Source organism: Falco punctatus (assembly GCF_963210335.1).
Source record: "Falco punctatus genome assembly, contig: scaffold_30, whole genome shotgun sequence".
Taxonomy (NCBI): Eukaryota; Metazoa; Chordata; class Aves; order Falconiformes; family Falconidae; genus Falco; species Falco punctatus.
In genome coordinates, this window is record NW_027660235.1 from 1,936,716 (window position 1) to 1,951,323 (window position 14,608).

At 49.6% G+C, this 14,608-nt stretch overlaps 1 protein-coding gene across 1 annotated transcript in view; it reads right to left on the reverse strand.

Moving 5' to 3' along the window:
- LOC308057486 (uncharacterized protein) overlaps positions 1-14,608 on the reverse strand; it is a gene marked incomplete at its 5' end in the record, with an annotated part of 607,752 nt that overhangs the window by 373,888 nt on the left and 219,256 nt on the right. The window lies entirely within an intron of this gene.

Genomic DNA, 14,608 nt, shown 5'->3' on the forward strand with positions numbered 1-14,608 from the left:
GGAGGGCAGAGCAGAAGACCCTCCAAATCCAGTTTCCTGTCACAGGCCTTGGTGGCATGGGCAGCTGCCATTGCCAGGGGGACAGAGGCCTCAGCCCCCTGTGGGGCCATTCGGCCTTGCTGCAGTCCTGGGCCATCTCCACTGCAAGTTGCCCTACACTGTCCTTGTGGCACCTCTTTCCACTCTGGGGGTTGGACTCTTCCTTGCTTTCCTACCCAGCCCTCACACCCGCATTTCTCTGCCTTTTCTCAAGTTTTTCCCCTCCTCCCTGCTTGTTCCTTGAAGCTCAAAGCCATGGGACAATCCAGGCACCCTCTGGGTGAACTCCGGCATCAGCGGGCAACCCTCAGAGGGACATTTCTTTCTCTTCACATCCAATCTTACCTTTCCAAGCAGCACTTTGCGGAGGTTTTCTCTTCCTGTCACTATCAGGAATCACTCCCTTATCTCTGACACCCCCCTTCAAGCAGGTGCATGCTATTCCTGTGGTGCCCTGAGGCTCCCCTTTGCCTGTCTCAAGACATTGAGGACCTTCAGTCTGTCTCCACAGGCTCCATCCAGGCAGGCATCCTCCACAGCCTCTCCAGTTTTTCCTCCCTCCTCCAGAATGAGAAACCTCCAAGCCCAGGCACAGATCACCCGGATGTGGCCACAACAGTGCTGTGTCAAGGGGGATGATGCTGAGTCAAGGGGGATGATCAATCCTTCTTCTGAGTGGCCACCTATGGTGAAAATCTCAGAATCAGCAAAGGAGGACAGCCAATGGCCAGGGAGGAAAGGGAAAGGAGAGGTGGGCTACTTGCATGGGAGGATACAAGGGTGGTCACCGAGAAGCAATTGTGCATGGGAAAGGAGGGAAAAAGGTAGGAAAGGGTGAAGAACAGGAATCCATAGGAAGCAGCCAAGCAGCCCTGCATCTGAGCAGCAAAGCTTGGAGTGGGAAAAGAATGTCGCAGGTCATCTGACACACTTTCTGTTAGGCTTCAACCGCTGCTGGAAACCGGAGTGATTTCCCTGCCATCATGAAGGCAAGATCCATGGTGGATGCAGATCCAGAATCATTCATGCTGGAAGGGACCTCCGGAGGTGTCCAGGCCTACGTGCTGCTCAGAGAACGATCAGTTATGGGGTTGAAGCAAGTAGCTCAGGCTTTCCTTCAAGTGGGGCTTGAAAAGCTCCAAGGATGGACATGGCACAAGCTCTGTGGGACATCTGCTCCACTGCTTGACTGTCTTCATGGGGAAGGACATTGTCTTCCCCTGCTTCAGCTGATGCCCATTGGCCCTCACAGTCCCATCACGCACAAGAGGCAAGACCCTGGCTGCCTTTTCCTGCTGATATGACCCAAGAAGATATGGGAAGGCTGTTATTAGGTGTCCCCAAAGCCTCCTCTTCTCCTGGCTTTGCACCTTTCAAATAAGGCCCATGGCATCCTGGGCTGCATTAGGAAGAGCACTGCCCAAGGGTTGGTGGAGGGGATCTTTCCTCTCTACTCAGCCCTGCTACAGTTTGTCTTGTTGACTTGCTCTTGATTTCTACTTTACCAGAGTCACCCATTCTTGACTGAAAGGTGCCGTCCACATTTTTCACCATTCCTGCCTTGTCTTTTGTTCAAAACAAGTCCAGGAAGCGTTTGTGCCATGTTGGCCAGGGATCATTGCTGCGATGGATTGACGGGACGCAGGGTGATACAAGCAAACGTCAATTTATTGTACAGTAGCACGAGTTTATATACATTTCAGAAGCTGCGCGTTTTAAACAGATTGGCTCTTGAAGCTGCGCGTTTTAAACAGATTGGTTCTTGAAGCTAAGCATTGCATCCTAGGCAATCCCCAACTCATGGTTAACTACCATCAATTAACAGCAAGGTGTTACCTTTCCTTCCCAGCATCCGTCCCCCACTCCCCTATGCTCTCTCAGCATGGCTCAGCATGTTAATTGTTGTGTCTATTCACACTCCTTGTCTTCCCAGGGTTAGTGACCTCCAAGCTCGAGCACATTCCCTTCAGCTAACTGATTGCCACGCATGGTCCTAGTTTCCAGCCCGCTCCTGCAGATCATCTTCCACTTTCCCTTCAACCAAGGCCTTCAAGTAAAGGTCCCTTTCTCTAGCGGTCTAAAGGAGATGTCGTTCTCCTTCTAACCTTCGTCAGGAGGTTGAGAGAATCTGAGCAGAAGACCTTTGCACATGCAGGACTTCGTGATGAGTGTCACAGCAAACCTGAGCAGGCCTGTGCTGTGCTCCATGTACCTCTTGGCCTTCAGGCTGAGCTGTGCTGAGTGTGTCCCTGGGTTGCAGAACAAGCCATATTGGAAGAAGAAATCTGCAGGAAGCTGCTGGTGAATGGCCAACCGCACGCCCTTACCTTTGTCTGGGACTGCAGTTACCAACTCCCAAGTGAACATCTCCTCTTAGAACACGAGAAGTGATGACTAGAATGGGTTTCCCTGGCAGAAAACTTAGGGACTCCTTCCAAGACAGTTGCAACATTGACTTGTCCTTTCTCACAAGTGACCTCTGCCAATTCAAGGAGCTTTCAAAAGCGATGCTTCAAGGAAATATTGATTTTATACCAGAACTTCACCATTATTATTACGGTTATACCACACCCTTATTTTCTCTCATCTTTAACATATTTGCACCTGGGCAGGAGACAGTGACGACTTCTGAAGTCATCTTTTCAGCAGATTGTCTCAGCAAAGGCTCTTTCAGTTATTCACCACTTTTCTCCTCCCTTTAGTCTTTGGTCTTTAGGTACCTCTCACCTGTACTGCTGTTCTTAGCTTCAGGAAGGAAAAACTTGCGTGTCTTCCTGCAGCCAAACTGTCTCCTTACCCAGCTCTTCCCTTGTGTTTAGATCTATCTTTCTGGATCTAACAGCCTAAAAGATTTCTCATGCGAGTGTCCCTTGCAGAAAGGCACCTCATCAGAGACAGCTTGGAATTGGCATCTGCTTGTGGAGGCTGTTGGCCTATTTATGACACTTGATCATTCTTGACATTGCTTGCAGATCTGAATAATTCTTCTGCACCTGTGTGCAGCCAGTCCTCTAAGGCAAACAGGTGGGGATGGTGCAAAGGAGCTGCAGCACCCACCTGCAGAATTGAGGGGAGAAGTCTGATGTAAGGAGAAGGGATGTGAGTCCCAGGGGACAATGAGAAAAAGGGTGGTCTTGGGGACATTCAGAGCAAGGTTGTCCATCCTGTGTCAGACCTCAAGGGACTGCGATTCCTACCAGTCCAGATATCCTGAGGAGATCCTCTGCATCATTATCACTTGGAGATTGCTGCTAGAACCTCCTCTCTAACCTAATCAGGAGCAAAATATAACCTATGAAATGAAAAATAATTCCTTTCAAATGCACTTTGAAATCCTCTCTCTTACCTACGTGAATGGAACAGATTCAATTAGCTGCACAGCTCTTCAAGACTTGAAGGAAATGAGAAAAAGGCAAATACCTCCTTAGGGCATTGGGGGCTCCTGCCATGAACCTGAGCTGCTGAGAGCAGGCTGAACCAACCACTCAAGGAATGTAAGTCAGAAGCAACACTGAAAATACCTTCAAACATTGATGGGTCCCGCTGAGGGCCATCGCTGACAAAGCGTCCCCATGGACTCGTTAGAGGAGCTAATTAGAGGCCAGACCTGCAGGTAGGCAAAGGTACTGTGTCGGTGGCTGTAATGCTGCAAAACACATTTGGATTTTTGTATGAAGCAGAAAGGCCAAGCCCTGACCCCCAGGCTCTTGGAGGGCAGAGCAGAAGACCCTCCAAATCCAGTTTCCTGTCACAGGCCTTGGTGGCATGGGCAGCTGCCATTGCCAGGGGGACAGAGGCCTCAGCCCCCTGTGGGGCCATTCGGCCTTGCTGCAGCCCTGGGCCATCTCCACTGCAAGTTGCCCTACACTGTCCTTGTGGCACCTCTTTCCACTCTGGGGGTTGGACTCTTCCTTGCTTTCCTACCCAGCCCTCACACCCGCATTTCTCTGCCTTTTCTCAAGTTTCTCCCCTCCTCCCTGCTTGTTCCTTGAAGCTCAAAGCCATGGGACAATCCAGGCACCCTCTGGGTGAACTCCGGCATCAGAGGGCAACCCTCAGAGGGACATTTCTTTCTCTTCACATCCAATCTTACCTTTCCAAGCAGCACTTTGCGGAGGTTTTCTCTTCCTGTCACTATCAGGAATCACTCCCTTATCTGTGACACCCCCCTTCAAGCAGGTGCATGCTATTCCTGTGGTGCCCTGAGGCTCCCCTTTGCCTGTCTCAAGACATTGAGGACCTTCAGTCTGTCTCCACAGGCTCCATCCAGGCAGGCATCCTCCACAGCCTCTCCAGTTTTTCCTCCCTCCTCCAGAATGAGAAACCTCCAAGCCCAGGCACAGATCACCCGGATGTGGCCACAACAGTGCTGTGTCAAGGGGGATGATGCTGAGTCAAGGGGGATGATCAATCCTTCTTCTGAGTGGCCACCTATGGTGAAAATCTCAGAATCAGCAAAGGAGGACAGCCAATGGCCAGGGAGGAAAGGGAAAGGAGAGGTGGGCTACTTGCATGGGAGGATACAAGGGTGGTCACCGAGAAGCAATTGTGCATGGGAAAGGAGGGAAAAAGGTAGGAAAGGGTGAAGAACAGGAATCCATAGGAAGCAGCCAAGCAGCCCTGCATCTGAGCAGCAAAGCTTGGAGTGGGAAAAGAACGTCGCAGGTCACCTGACACACTTTCTGTTAGGCTTCAACCGCTGCTGGAAACCGGAGTGATTTCCCTGCCATCATGAAGGCAAGATCCATGGTGGATGCAGATCCAGAATCATTCATGCTGGAAGGGACCTCCGGAGGTGTCCAGGCCTACGTGCTGCTCAGAGAACGATCAGTTATGGGGTTGAAGCAAGTAGCTCAGGCTTTCCTTCAAGTGGGGCTTGAAAAGCTCCAAGGATGGACATGGCACAAGCTCTGTGGGACATCTGCTCCACTGCTTGACTGTCTTCATGGGGAAGGACATTGTCTTCCCCTGCTTCAGCTGATGCCCATTGGCCCTCACAGTCCCATCACGCACAAGAGGCAAGACCCTGGCTGCCTTTTCCTGCTGATATGACCCAAGAAGATATGGGAAGGCTGTTATTAGGTGTCCCCAAAGCCTCCTCTTCTCCTGGCTTTGCACCTTTCAAATAAGGCCCATGGCATCCTGGGCTGCATTAGGAAGAGCACTGCCCAAGGGTTGGTGGAGGGGATCTTTCCTCTCTACTCAGCCCTGCTACAGTTTGTCTTGTTGACTTGCTCTTGATTTCTACTTTACCAGAGTCACCCATTCTTGACTGAAAGGTGCCGTCCACATTTTTCACCATTCCTGCCTTGTCTTTTGTTCAAAACAAGTCCAGGAAGCGTTTGTGCCATGTTGGCCAGGGATCATTGCTGCGATGGATTGACGGGACGCAGGGTGATACAAGCAAACGTCAATTTATTGTACAGTAGCACGAGTTTATATACATTTCAGAAGCTGCGCGTTTTAAACAGATTGGCTCTTGAAGCTGCGCGTTTTAAACAGATTGGTTCTTGAAGCTAAGCATTGCATCCTAGGCAATCCCCAACTCATGGTTAACTACCATCAATTAACAGCAAGGTGTTACCTTTCCTTCCCAGCATCCGTCCCCCACTCCCCTATGCTCTCTCAGCATGGCTCAGCATGTTAATTGTTGTGTCTATTCACACTCCTTGTCTTCCCAGGGTTAGTGACCTCCAAGCTCGAGCACATTCCCTTCAGCTAACTGATTGCCACGCATGGTCCTAGTTTCCAGCCCGCTCCTGCAGATCATCTTCCACTTTCCCTTCAACCAAGGCCTTCAAGTAAAGGTCCCTTTCTCTAGCGGTCTAAAGGAGATGTCGTTCTCCTTCTAACCTTCGTCAGGAGGTTGAGAGAATCTGAGCAGAAGACCTTTGCACATGCAGGACTTCGTGATGAGTGTCACAGCAAACCTGAGCAGGCCTGTGCTGTGCTCCATGTACCTCTTGGCCTTCAGGCTGAGCTGTGCTGAGTGTGTCCCTGGGTTGCAGAACAAGCCATATTGGAAGAAGAAATCTGCAGGAAGCTGCTGGTGAATGGCCAACCGCACGCCCTTACCTTTGTCTGGGACTGCAGTTACCAACTCCCAAGTGAACATCTCCTCTTAGAACACGAGAAGTGATGACTAGAATGGGTTTCCCTGGCAGAAAACTTAGGGACTCCTTCCAAGACAGTTGCAACATTGACTTGTCCTTTCTCACAAGTGACCTCTGCCAATTCAAGGAGCTTTCAAAAGCGATGCTTCAAGGAAATATTGATTTTATACCAGAACTTCACCATTATTATTACGGTTATACCACACCCTTATTTTCTCTCATCTTTAACATATTTGCACCTGGGCAGGAGACAGTGACGACTTCTGAAGTCATCTTTTCAGCAGATTGTCTCAGCAAAGGCTCTTTCAGTTATTCACCACTTTTCTCCTCCCTTTAGTCTTTGGTCTTTAGGTACCTCTCACCTGTACTGCTGTTCTTAGCTTCAGGAAGGAAAAACTTGCGTGTCTTCCTGCAGCCAAACTGTCTCCTTACCCAGCTCTTCCCTTGTGTTTAGATCTATCTTTCTGGATCTAACAGCCTAAAAGATTTCTCATGAGAGTGTCCCTTGCAGAAAGGCACCTCATCAGAGACAGCTTGGAATTGGCATCTGCTTGTGGAGGCTGTTGGCCTATTTATGACACTTGATCATTCTTGACATTGCTTGCAGATCTGAATAATTCTTCTGCACCTGTGTGCAGCCAGTCCTCTAAGGCAAACAGGTGGGGATGGTGCAAAGGAGCTGCAGCACCCCCCTGCAGAATTGAGGGGAGAAGTCTGATGTAAGGAGAAGGGATGTGAGTCCCAGGGGACAATGAGAAAAAGGGTGGTCTTGGGGACATTCAGAGTAGGGTTGTCCATCCTGTGTCAGACCTCAAGGGACTGCGATTCCTACCAGTCCAGATATCCTGAGGAGATCCTCTGCATCATTATCACTTGGAGATTGCTGCTAGAACCTCCTCTCTAACCTAATCAGGAGCAAAATATAACCTATGAAATGAAAAATAATTCCTTTCAAATGCACTTTGAAATCCTCTCTCTTACCTACGTGAATGGAACAGATTCAATTAGCTGCACAGCTCTTCAAGACTTGAAGGAAATGAGAAAAAGGCAAATACCTCCTTAGGGCATTGGGGGCTCCTGCCATGAACCTGAGCTGCTGAGAGCAGGCTGAACCAACCACTCAAGGAATGTAAGTCAGAAGCAACACTGAAAATACCTTCAAACATTGATGGGTCCCGCTGAGGGCCATCGCTGACAAAGCGTCCCCATGGACTCGTTAGAGGAGCTAATTAGAGGCCAGACCTGCAGGTAGGCAAAGGTACTGTGTCGGTGGCTGTAATGCTGCAAAACCCATTTGGCTTTTTTTATGAAGCAGAAAGGCCAAGCCCTGACCCCCAGGCTCTTGGAGGGCAGAAGAGAAGACCCTCCAAATCCAGTTTCCTGTCACAGGCCTTGGTGGCATGGGCAGCTGCCATTGCCAGGGGGACAGAGGCCTCAGCCCCCTGTGGGGCCATTCGGCCTTGCTGCAGCCCTGGGCCATCTCCACTGCAAGTTGCCCTACACTGTCCATGTGGCACCTCTTTCCACTCTGGGGGTTGGACTCTTCCTTGCTTTCCTACCCAGCCCTCACACCCGCATTTCTCTGCCTTTTCTCAAGTTTCTCCCCTCCTCCCTGCTTGTTCCTTGAAGCTCAAAGCCATGGGACAATCCAGGCACCCTCTGGGTGAACTCCGGCATCAGAGGGCAACCCTCAGAGGGACATTTCTTTCTCTTCACATCCAATCTTACCTTTCCAAGCAGCACTTTGCGGAGGTTTTCTCTTCCTGTCACTATCAGGAATCACTCCCTTATCTCTGACACCCCCCTTCAAGCAGGTGCATGCTATTCCTGTGGTGCCCTGAGGCTCCCCTTTGCCTGTCTCAAGACATTGAGGACCTTCAGTCTGTCTCCACAGGCTCCATCCAGGCAGGCATCCTCCACAGCCTCTCCAGTTTTTCCTCCCTCCTCCAGAATGAGAAACCTCCAAGCCCAGGCACAGATCACCCGGATGTGGCCACAACAGTGCTGTGTCAAGGGGGATGATGCTGAGTCAAGGGGGATGATCAATCCTTCTTCTGAGTGGCCACCTATGGTGAAAATCTCAGAATCAGCAAAGGAGGACAGCCAATGGCCAGGGAGGAAAGGGAAAGGAGAGGTGGGCTACTTGCATGGGAGGATACAAGGGTGGTCACCGAGAAGCAATTGTGCATGGGAAAGGAGGGAAAAAGGTAGGAAAGGGTGAAGAACAGGAATCCATAGGAAGCAGCCAAGCAGCCCTGCATCTGAGCAGCAAAGCTTGGAGTGGGAAAAGAATGTCGCAGGTCACCTGACACACTTTCTGTTAGGCTTCAACCGCTGCTGGAAACCGGAGTGATTTCCCTGCCATCATGAAGGCAAGATCCATGGTGGATGCAGATCCAGAATCATTCATGCTGGAAGGGACCTCCGGAGGTGTCCAGGCCTACGTGCTGCTCAGAGAACGATCAGTTATGGGGTTGAAGCAAGTAGCTCAGGCTTTCCTTCAAGTGGGGCTTGAAAAGCTCCAAGGATGGACATGGCACAAGCTCTGTGGGACATCTGCTCCACTGCTTGACTGTCTTCATGGGGAAGGACATTGTCTTCCCCTGCTTCAGCTGATGCCCATTGGCCCTCACAGTCCCATCACGCACAAGAGGCAAGACCCTGGCTGCCTTTTCCTGCTGATATGACCCAAGAAGATATGGGAAGGCTGTTATTAGGTGTCCCCAAAGCCTCCTCTTCTCCTGGCTTTGCACCTTTCAAATAAGGCCCATGGCATCCTGGGCTGCATTAGGAAGAGCACTGCCCAAGGGTTGGTGGAGGGGATCTTTCCTCTCTACTCAGCCCTGCTACAGTTTGTCTTGTTGACTTGCTCTTGATTTCTACTTTACCAGAGTCACCCATTCTTGACTGAAAGGTGCCGTCCACATTTTTCACCATTCCTGCCTTGTCTTTTGTTCAAAACAAGTCCAGAAAGCGTTTGTGCCATGTTGGCCAGGGATCATTGCTGCGATGGATTGACGGGACGCAGGGTGATACAAGCAAATGTCAATTTATTGTACAGTAGCACGAGTTTATATACATTTCAGAAGCTGCGCGTTTTAAAAAGATTGGTTCTTGAAGCTGTGCGTTTTAAACAGATTGGTTCTTGAAGCTGCGCGTTTTAAACAGGTTGGTTCTTGAAGCTGCGCGTTTTAAACAGATTGGTTCTTGAAGCTGCGCGTTTTAAACAGGTTGGTTCTTGAAGCTGCATGTTTTAAACAGTTGGTTCTTGAAGCTGCGCGTTTTAAACAGATTGGTTCTTGAAGCTGCGCGTTTTAAACAGATTGGTTCTTGAAGCTGTGCGTTTTAAACAGATTGGTTCTTGAAGCTGCATGTTTTAAACAGTTGGTTCTTGAAGCTGCGCGTTTTAAACAGATTGGTTCTTGAAGCTGCGCGTTTTAAACAGGTTGGTTCTTGAAGCTGCGCGTTTTAAACAGATTGGTTCTTGAAGCTGCGCGTTTTAAACAGGTTGGTTCTTGAAGCTGCATGTTTTAAACAGTTGGTTCTTGAAGCTGCGCGTTTTAAACAGATTGGTTCTTGAAGCTGCGCGTTTTAAACAGGTTGGTTCTTGAAGCTAAGCATTGCATCCTAGGCAATCCCCAACTCATGGTTAACTACCATCAATTAACAGCAAGGTGTTACCTTTCCTTCCCAGCATCCGTCCCCCACTCCCCTATGCTCTCTCAGCATGGCTCAGCATGTTAATTGTTGTGTCTATTCACACTCCTTGTCTTCCCAGGGTTAGTGACCTCCAAGCTCGAGCACATTCCCTTCAGCTAACTGATTGCCACGCATGGTCCTAGTTTCCAGCCCGCTCCTGCAGATCATCTTCCACTTTCCCTTCAACCAAGGCCTTCAAGTAAAGGTCCCTTTCTCTAGCGGTCTAAAGGAGATGTCGTTCTCCTTCTAACCTTCGTCAGGAGGTTGAGAGAATCTGAGCAGAAGACCTTTGCACATGCAGGACTTCGTGATGAGTGTCACAGCAAACCTGAGCAGGCCTGTGCTGTGCTCCATGTACCTCTTGGCCTTCAGGCTGAGCTGTGCTGAGTGTGTCCCTGGGTTGCAGAACAAGCCATATTGGAAGAAGAAATCTGCAGGAAGCTGCTGGTGAATGGCCAACCGCACGCCCTTACCTTTGTCTGGGACTGCAGTTACCAACTCCCAAGTGAACATCTCCTCTTAGAACACGAGAAGTGATGACTAGAATGGGTTTCCCTGGCAGAAAGCTTATGGACTCCTTCCAAGACAGTTGCAACATTGACTTGTCCTTTCTCACAAGTGACCTCTGCCAATTCAAGGAGCTTTCAAAAGCGATACTTCAAGGAAATATTGATTTTATACCAGAACTTCACCATTATTATTACGGTTATACCACACCCTTATTTTCTCTCATCTTTAACATATTTGCACCTGGGCAGGAGACAGTGACGACTTCTGAAGTCATCTTTTCAGCAGATTGTCTCAGCAAAGGCTCTTTCAGTTATTCACCACTTTTCTCCTCCCTTTAGTCTTTGGTCTTTTAGGTACCTCTCACGTGTACTGCTGTTTTTAGTTTCAGGAAGGAAAAACTTGCGTGTCTTCCTGCAGCCAAACGGTCTCCTTACCCAGCTCTTCCCTTGTGTTTAGATCTATCTTTCTGGATCTAACAGCCTAAAAGATTTCTCATGAGAGTGTCCCTTGCAGAAAGGCACCTCATCAGAGACAGCTTGGAATTGGCATCTGCTTGTGGAGGCTGTTGGCCTATTTATGACACTTGATCATTCTTGACATTGCTTGCAGATCTGAATAATTCTTCTGCACCTGTGTGCAGCCAGTCCTCTAAGGCAAACAGGTGGGGATGGTGCAAAGGAGCTGCAGCACCCCCCTGCAGAATTGAGGGGAGAAGTCTGATGTAAGGAGAAGGGATGTGAGTCCCAGGGGACAATGAGAAAAAGGGTGGTCTTGGGGACATTCAGAGCAAGGTTGTCCATCCTGTGTCAGACCTCAAGGGACTGCGATTCCTACCAGTCCAGATATCCTGAGGAGATCCTCTGCATCATTATCACTTGGAGATTGCTGCTAGAACCTCCTCTCTAACCTAATCAGGAGCAAAATATAACCTATGAAATGAAAAATAATTCCTTTCAAATGCACTTTGAAATCCTCTCTCTTACCTACGTGAATGGAACAGATTCAATTAGCTGCACAGCTCTTCAAGACTTGAAGGAAATGAGAAAAAGGCAAATACCTCCTTAGGGCATTGGGGGCTCCTGCCATGAACCTGAGCTGCTGAGAGCAGGCTGAACCAACCACTCAAGGAATGTAAGTCAGAAGCAACACTGAAAATACCTTCAAACATTGATGGGTCCCGCTGAGGGCCATCGCTGACAAAGCGTCCCCATGGACTCGTTAGAGGAGCTAATTAGAGGCCAGACCTGCAGGTAGGCAAAGGTACTGTGTCGGTGGCTGTAATGCTGCAAAACACATTTGGATTTTTGTATGAAGCAGAAAGGCCAAGCCCTGACCCCCAGGCTCTTGGAGGGCAGAGCAGAAGACCCTCCAAATCCAGTTTCCTGTCACAGGCCTTGGTGGCATGGGCAGCTGCCATTGCCAGGGGGACAGAGGCCTCAGCCCCCTGTGGGGCCATTCGGCCTTGCTGCAGCCCTGGGCCATCTCCACTGCAAGTTGCCCTACACTGTCCTTGTGGCACCTCTTTCCACTCTGGGGGTTGGACTCTTCCTTGCTTTCCTACCCAGCCCTCACACCCGCATTTCTCTGCCTTTTCTCAAGTTTCTCCCCTCCTCCCTGCTTGTTCCTTGAAGCTCAAAGCCATGGGACAATCCAGGCACCCTCTGGGTGAACTCCGGCATCAGAGGGCAACCCTCAGAGGGACATTTCTTTCTCTTCACATCCAATCTTACCTTTCCAAGCAGCACTTTGCGGAGGTTTTCTCTTCCTGTCACTATCAGGAATCACTCCCTTATCTCTGACACCCCCCTTCAAGCAGGTGCATGCTATTCCTGTGGTGCCCTGAGGCTCCCCTTTGCCTGTCTCAAGACATTGAGGACCTTCAGTCTGTCTCCACAGGCTCCATCCAGGCAGGCATCCTCCACAGCCTCTCCAGTTTTTCCTCCCTCCTCCAGAATGAGAAACCTCCAAGCCCAGGCACAGATCACCCGGATGTGGCCACAACAGTGCTGTGTCAAGGGGGATGATGCTGAGTCAAGGGGGATGATCAATCCTTCTTCTGAGTGGCCACCTATGGTGAAAATCTCAGAATCAGCAAAGGAGGACAGCCAATGGCCAGGGAGGAAAGGGAAAGGAGAGGTGGGCTACTTGCATGGGAGGATACAAGGGTGGTCACCGAGAAGCAATTGTGCATGGGAAAGGAGGGAAAAAGGTAGGAAAGGGTGAAGAACAGGAATCCATAGGAAGCAGCCAAGCAGCCCTGCATCTGAGCAGCAAAGCTTGGAGTGGGAAAAGAATGTCGCAGGTCACCTGACACACTTTCTGTTAGGCTTCAACCGCTGCTGGAAACCGGAGTGATTTCCCTGCCATCATGAAGGCAAGATCCATGGTGGATGCAGATCCAGAATCATTCATGCTGGAAGGGACCTCCGGAGGTGTCCAGGCCTACGTGCTGCTCAGAGAACGATCAGTTATGGGGTTGAAGCAAGTAGCTCAGGCTTTCCTTCAAGTGGGGCTTGAAAAGCTCCAAGGATGGACATGGCACAAGCTCTGTGGGACATCTGCTCCACTGCTTGACTGTCTTCATGGGGAAGGACATTGTCTTCCCCTGCTTCAGCTGATGCCCATTGGCCCTCACAGTCCCATCACGCACAAGAGGCAAGACCCTGGCTGCCTTTTCCTGCTGATATGACCCAAGAAGATATGGGAAGGCTGTTATTAGGTGTCCCCAAAGCCTCCTCTTCTCCTGGCTTTGCACCTTTCAAATAAGGCCCATGGCATCCTGGGCTGCATTAGGAAGAGCACTGCCCAAGGGTTGGTGGAGGGGATCTTTCCTCTCTACTCAGCCCTGCTACAGTTTGTCTTGTTGACTTGCTCTTGATTTCTACTTTACCAGAGTCACCCATTCTTGACTGAAAGGTGCCGTCCACATTTTTCACCATTCCTGCCTTGTCTTTTGTTCAAAACAAGTCCAGAAAGCGTTTGTGCCATGTTGGCCAGGGATCATTGCTGCGATGGATTGACGGGACGCAGGGTGATACAAGCAAACGTCAATTTATTGTACAGTAGCACGAGTTTATATACATTTCAGAAGCTGCGCGTTTTAAACAGATTGGCTCTTGAAGCTGCGCGTTTTAAACAGATTGGTTCTTGAAGCTAAGCATTGCATCCTAGGCAATCCCCAACTCATGGTTAACTACCATCAATTAACAGCAAGGTGTTACCTTTCCTTCCCAGCATCCATCCCCCACTCCCCTATGCTCTCTCAGCATGGCTCAGCATGTTAATTGTTGTGTCTATTCACACTCCTTGTCTTCCCAGGGTTAGTGACCTCCAAGCTCGAGCACATTCCCTTCAGCTAACTGATTGCCACGCATGGTCCTAGTTTCCAGCCCGCTCCTGCAGATCTTCTTCCACTTTCCCTTCAACCAAGGCCTTCAAGTAAAGGTCCCTTTCTCTAGCGGTCTAAAGGAGATGTCGTTCTCCTTCTAACCTTCGTCAGGAGGTTGAGAGAATCTGAGCAGAAGACCTTTGCACATGCAGGACTTCGTGATGAGTGTCACAGCAAACCTGAGCAGGCCTGTGCTGTGCTCCATGTACCTCTTGGCCTTCAGGCTGAGCTGTGCTGAGTGTGTCCCTGGGTTGCAGAACAAGCCATATTGGAAGAAGAAATCTGCAGGAAGCTGCTGGTGAATGGCCAACCGCACGCCCTTACCTTTGTCTGGGACTGCAGTTACCAACTCCCAAGTGAACATCTCCTCTTAGAACACGAGAAGTGATGACTAGAATGGGTTTCCCTGGCAGAAAACTTAGGGACTCCTTCCAAGACAGTTGCAACATTGACTTGTCCTTTCTCACAAGTGACCTCTGCCAATTCAAGGAGCTTTCAAAAGCGATGCTTCAAGGAAATATTGATTTTATACCAGAACTTCACCATTATTATTACGGTTATACCACACCCTTATTTTCTCTCATCTTTAACATATTTGCACCTGGGCAGGAGACAGTGACGACTTCTGAAGTCATCTTTTCAGCAGATTGTCTCAGCAAAGGCTCTTTCAGTTATTCACCACTTTTCTCCTCCCTTTAGTCTTTGGTCTTTAGGTACCTCTCACCTGTACTGCTGTTCTTAGCTTCAGGAAGGAAAAACTTGCGTGTCTTCCTGCAGCCAAACTGTCTCCTTACCCAGCTCTTCCCTTGTGTTTAGATCTATCTTTCTGGATCTAACAGCCTAAAAGATTTCTCATGAG